General features: G+C 35.7%; 1 protein-coding gene across 1 annotated transcript in view; it reads left to right on the top strand.

Annotated features, from left to right (window-relative positions):
• The first annotated feature begins 596 nt into the window (after positions 1 to 596).
• LOC117107604 (collagen alpha-1(I) chain-like) overlaps positions 597 to 6323 on the top strand; it is a 124761-nt gene continuing 119034 nt past the window's right edge. The window contains exon 1 of the mRNA XM_033249307.1: positions 597 to 631. The gene's annotated coding sequence lies outside the window, so the exon portion shown is untranslated. The remainder of the gene's footprint in view (positions 632 to 6323) is intronic.

Raw genomic sequence — 6323 nt, 5'->3', positions numbered from 1 at the left:
TTTAAAATTCTTGGAACTGCCAAGGGATGAGTTAATATAATGACAGTAATTGTAAGCCTAGTTTCAGAGTAGTGAGACTTCCTTGTTGTTCTTTCTGTTCTTAAAGAAGTGCTGGCAAAAAGTGATGTGAGAAAGGCTGAGAAAAAAAAATGGGGCCAGTGGTGAAACTAATGAAATGCTAGGGGATGTCGGTAAATGGAGTGCTGCCGAAGCTAAGGTGCAATTTATAAACATAAGAGGCAAATAATGAATAAAGGGAATACTTTTGAAGTGAATGCAGGATACTAAGACAAATGCCTGCTGTAGTTAAACAAATGGTGGTAAAAAGGGTGCTAATACTAGAGCAAAAGTGGATGAGGGGCTGGAAATTTTCACTACAAAATGCTCACCGGCATCCAGTAGGAAATGGAGGGATTTTGTTCAATATTATATCATAAAAAAAATATGTTGTATTGAGAAAAATATATTGTAATATTGCATTTTTATGCTCTATTATACAGTTATTATTTGGTTGTATAGTGTAATTGTAAATTTAAGTCATGTCTTGAAATATTGAAAGTGTTGACAATATTTTATTATGCATATACTGTAGGCTCCAAGAGACTTGGTAGCTCAATCCCTGAGTATATCGGTGAGTGTCTCTGAGTTTCAAACTCTCTTCAGACATCTTGCACTGCTATTATGCTATGCCATCTAGTAGTATGCTTTCTAGCCATACTATATTATGATTTTGCTCATTATTTAACTTGGTTGTTGCTTTCTAGAGTACATGGAATGATAATTATAATATATCATGGAACATTGATTATTGACAAAGTGAGGGCAATGAACATATTGGTAACATTAACACTTTGAAATGAAAGAACATTCAATGTTGCTCTTGTAATCTGTCCATCATAATATCAGAACATTAATATTTACAAAATGATGTTCCTCTAACTAAAATAGAAATGGTTGTTTGTAATGTGTGATCCTATAACTTGATTTTTGTTAGTATCCATTTCCTTGATATTTTATATTAAGGTGAGACTATTTTTATACCTTTTTTAGTGAACCATCCGATCGCCAAAAATGGTGGTTTTGAATAAGAAAATTATTATGTTTTTGGCCATTTAGCGCACCATCCGCTAAGAAAAAATTAGAAGTTTCATTTAAAAAAAAAAAAATGTGTGTTTTTATTATTGCTTCCCCTTCGCTGAAATCTCTAAATAAGATATATATTTTTGTCTTATATGAATTTAAAGCATTTATCAATCTCTTCATTACACTGTTTAATTCATTAGTACAATCTTATTTTTATTTTCTCCTCCGCGTAGATGGTTTTTGGCAATCTCATTATTACACTGTTTAATTCATTAGTTCAATCTTATTTTTATTTTCTCCTCCACGTAGATGGTTTTTGGCAAAACCATTTTGCTAAATGAGAGATCAAATGTTGTTTTGTTTTTTTCCGCCCTCCTTTGATAATCTTTAAAAAGGTAAGTTTGCGAAACAAGGTATAAAAAAGTCTCGCCTAAGTACGTATTTATTCATTGCTTTCTTTTTAAAGTATGATAGTTCTGGAGGCACTAATTGTACCATGGACATATGAGCATATAATTTTTTTTGTTAAAAAAGTTCAAAATCCACCTATTGGGTACCCTATCCCATTGTAAACCACTCTCCCTTCTGAACTGTAGTGTTTTTATTAATTTATTGACTTTTTTTTTTTGACTATTTTTTTGTCATTCCCATTTCCATTTTCATCCAGAGGGTCACCATACAGTACCTCAATCAGTGGGTCAGACTCCTTCCTTATTCTAGCAAGTCGATAGATCTCAATGTTTTCGTTGATTTCAACTGTTATGCCAATCTTAAGATCAACAAGCTTAATTTTTTTGCTGACATGGCATATTGCATGTTAGTAAATGATGATGCCATCAAGGGTGGCAAACCCAGTACCAGTAGTGATTGAACACTGTTTCATGCCTTTAGAAATATTTATTACATTATGCTGCTGCTATATATGTCCATATACTTATAATAATTAAAAGATTAATGGGAAATACTAATACAATTACCGGTAGCTTTTTTGGTAAATTGTCTCCATTAGCAGCACCTACTTTACAACAATTACACTTGCACGCTTTTCTTCGCTGATATAAATTTTGCTTTCTTTCGTAATTGTATTTTGATCTCTTTATCTTTGCCGATTTAAATAAAATGAATAGAATGAATGTGAGATGTGAATTAAATAGAGCAAGGCCAATTCTGGGGGTGTGTATTATCCATTGTAATACCTAAATAGTATATTATCTAAGTGACTTAAATTCTGTATGGACAATATACTACCTTGTCTGTGCAAGAAATTCACCCGCTGATTGAGCTGTACCTGTGTAGAATTAGTGGAACTATTAATAAATTAAGTCACCTAATATTAGTTGTCCCAGACCTGAAGCTCTAGGCCGAAGCAAAAGCTGCTGTTACACCGAATTTCCAGTGTGTTTCTGCATACGCAATAGTGAAAGCAACGCTGCCTCGACATCGGTTGTAAGTCCCGCCCCTGGATACGCTAAGGTCCCGCAAAAACCACAGTATAAATATACGTACACACTTGCGTTTGTGGGACAAGTGTGTACTGTCCTGATTGGTCAGTTGTTAAGTTTGATTAATGTTAATAGCCTCAGTATTTAATGTGCACCTTGAGTAATACCATTCTCACAGCGCCACTGAACATTTCGTTCTACCGTGGATATTGGAGCTACTGTTTGCAAATCCTTGTTGATTGATTGATTGACACTCCAAAAAGGTCCGTTCCATCACTGTCCTTCACATTAACTCATCTTTTTTGAAGAGACGTCCCATGTTCAACATTGCCTATGTGTGCATGTTTCAGAACATGTAATTTTCTGCATATGGTGCGTTTGAGCGGTACATGCATTTTCAATACCGTGTATATGCCAGGTAATCGCACAGAAATACTCCTTATATGATCCCTGCGTGCAAGTACAAAATCAACCTGTGGTACACCGTCTTGAGAAGTTACCTCAGAAGTACTTTAAAGGTCATACTTCCTGATCATTTCATAGTAGGGCGAAGTCATAACGCCCGTCCCGATTTATTATTTTTCTTTGTCGGGGTGAATTGTGTCGCAAGTACATTTTTCAGTTTTTTTGTGGGCCTCATGCTCACCGTCAATCTTTGTAGCAATTTCTTTATAATACAGAAGTGTTTCGTGGGGTGCCATCTAGCTGTATCGTATATCGTTTGCTTGGTCCGTATCAGACATCTTGCCTTGTCTGGAGCAGACAATAAGTGCACATACAGCACACACAGGCCTAGTCCTAGTTTGCGGTACAGTTTTACTCAATTTATTATTAGATGGTAGAGTCATTAACACATGATTAATGGTTGTAAAAGAGGCCTTTGGTCAACGCATGTGACCTTACACGGTTATCTACCCTGATATTTGATGGTCAAAATAGGTGTGTGTGCTCCAAACGTCTTTTTACATTTGACACTTGTTCGAGCAACACACAGTTTTTAAATTAGGGGTAATTTAACAGAACTCGCACAGATTTCTCCTTGCTCGAACACACCTATAGAAGTGAATGATTGACTACCAGTATATAAAAAAATTTACCACCAGGAGGAACGCACTGGAAATAAGTCTGCCTTTCATTCAAGTTTTTTGCAATTGGAAGAAATGCCTTCAGAACACATCGCAGCTCATCAGGGGAGCATTCCAGAATGTTGTACTTTTTGTGCATTGGCATTTGAACCTACTAGTCCTGAGCAGACGGTGATAGCAGTGATACATAGTGCCTTGCTCAATGACGACCAAGTGCTCAGAATGGGATTCAAACCCTGACTTAAAGGTTGAGAACATGAATCGTAACTTCTGCACCAATCACAATACCGATACTATGGATTTTACAATTTAAAATAGGATTGTATTACATTGTTTGTGTGTTTTTGCCACTTTGTTGTTGGTGCTATGTAGATTCCCCGGTGTGGACAATAGTGTACTGCATGCATGCATGCTATGTCAGCATTATACAAGTTCAATTACTTGCTACATAGAGAAAATAGAACAGAAGGAGTAACATCGAGCGAAGATCAAATGTACAGACCTCCTCGCCGCGATCGTAATTATCTCACCGTTACGTAACGTACTTGACAACGAGATAAGCTGAAATCGGCAAACGCGCATGCGTCGATAGCTCTTTACAATCATAACATAGCAACGTATCACGAGCGAGATCGTCGTGATTGAAGTATCGATTTAGGCCTAGGCCTTAATTAGGCCTATAGGAACTGGAGGCAACAGGAAAAATAGAAAACCAATTAAATGGTGATGTTTTAATTGGCATGTGTGTTTTGAAGAGAGTGTGCAAGTGTATTATTTTTACCTACAGGGCAGGTTGCAGGCTAGGTAGGCCTAGACCGGGAGTAGATCTGGGAATATGCCTAGGAGGAGCCTACACGATCTTCTTGATCTTTGATATTTAATTAAAAAGGCCTAGGCCTAGCTATGTTAGTTTTAGTGAATACTAGGCCTTAGCTTACCACTGGTACCTGTCGTGATGGCCAGTACCAGAACACAATTAAGGCCTTAGGCTATATTAACATTCTCTAATTCATTAATAATAAAAGTTAGTAGGCCAGTGTAGAGCCTACCATAGGCCAACACTACTTGCTGATAGACTAGGGCCTGTAATTATGCAGCCTAGTAGCTAGGCCTAGGTTATGATAACTTGTGTGTCAATACTAAATTTAATATTTATGCATTTTCATTTTTATTATATTCTTTACTGATTAACTATATATAAAAATTAATATATTATGATAATTCTCCACCACCCATATTTCATCAAAAACTATGATATACTGTAAATGGTAAATTTTCACAGGGATACACTTTTATTTTTCAGGGGTTGATAGACCGGCAAGTAAATTTTTGGAAGACAATGCTATTATTGGAGGGGAGAAGGGCTATTGCATCAACATTGACCCGTCACATAATGCAAAGCATGTTATTTTATTGGCAAAAGACCTGGAGACGCAATTTTTTAATGCTTTAAAGCAACTACTGTATAGTTGTAAATGTTGGATAAAAACCAATGCTTTTTTAAAAGTGTATGTTAAAAGAATGAAAGTGGCAAAGTTATAAAAAAGGAAGGAACTGTCATAAATTGTTGGATGGGCTTTATGTAAATAGTAGAAATTTAATTTGGTAATAAATACACAGGTGAGACTTAACGGTACCGTAAGTGTAATTGTTTGTTGATTAAAATGTATCCTGCATCATGCACAGATGAAATTTTAGTGAAGTGATGAATGTACATAATTTTGATCAGATAGTGAGTATGATGAATGGTGAGTTAATACTGTTAGGGTAATTGTTTTACTTTTCAAATATTTAGAATAATGACAAGCAAAGAAGACAACTTCAAATCTCATAATTTGTAATTTGGTGGATCTGAAAAGAACCGTTTGGTTTGGAAAAATATTGGCATGCCACACATGATCTGGTTTTCTTCTTTCTTCGAAGATGCAATTCGTCAATGGTGTTTTTTGCCATCATCATCAGGAAATTCTCAGGAAGACCTCAGATGGAGTGGTTGTTCATGATTCTATAAAATGAAGTAAAAAGCATTTCCAACATGAAAAACTGTTGCAAAATCAATAAATAAAAATGTGTGCCTGTCGATATGGACAAAACTAAGTTACAGTATCTATGGCTATAAATAAATATAATTACTGTATAATAATCGGTCGGCCCCTAGCCTGGAGAAAATGATTTTTAAATGAAAATGATAGGTAGGACCATGGGCAGGACTCAGCAGACAGCTAGCCTAGGCCTATAAAGCCTAGGCCTACAAAAAAATTATTTTCGTTATAATTATTAAAAACAAAGGAATACGTGGACAAAGTAAGTAAAAAAGTGAACAGTGTTTTTTTAATTTTTTCGTTTTTAAGGGCCAAACTTGACAATCGTAAGTAAAGTGAAGACCTGGACGTAAACTACAAATGAGACTAAGCGTAGTCCTAGGCTTACCCATGAGCGCGCTACAGAGGCCGAACGAACAGATTTGGGGGCACATTATGATCTTAATATCTCGACCGGACATGACCGGACACGGTTAATTCGTGTACCGAATGAAAGATACAGCTTTCTACTTTCGTCTGAATTAAATTTTATTAACCTGTGACAACCGGGACCCTTTACAAACATTATTTATTGACATCACTTTCGTTCTTACAATAAAAATAAGCCAATACTTACAACTGATAAAAGAAACAGTTATTTTAAGCCAATTTTGATGTTTAAAGTATGTATG

The sequence above is a fragment of the Anneissia japonica genome, unplaced genomic scaffold (genome assembly GCF_011630105.1).
Source record: "Anneissia japonica isolate Jap-2015-1 unplaced genomic scaffold, ASM1163010v1 scaffold2266_len499427_cov150, whole genome shotgun sequence".
Classification (NCBI taxonomy): Eukaryota; Metazoa; Echinodermata; class Crinoidea; order Comatulida; family Comatulidae; genus Anneissia; species Anneissia japonica.
The sequence above is the reverse complement of the archived record's forward strand: the minus strand, read 5'-3'. Positions and strand labels throughout refer to the sequence as shown.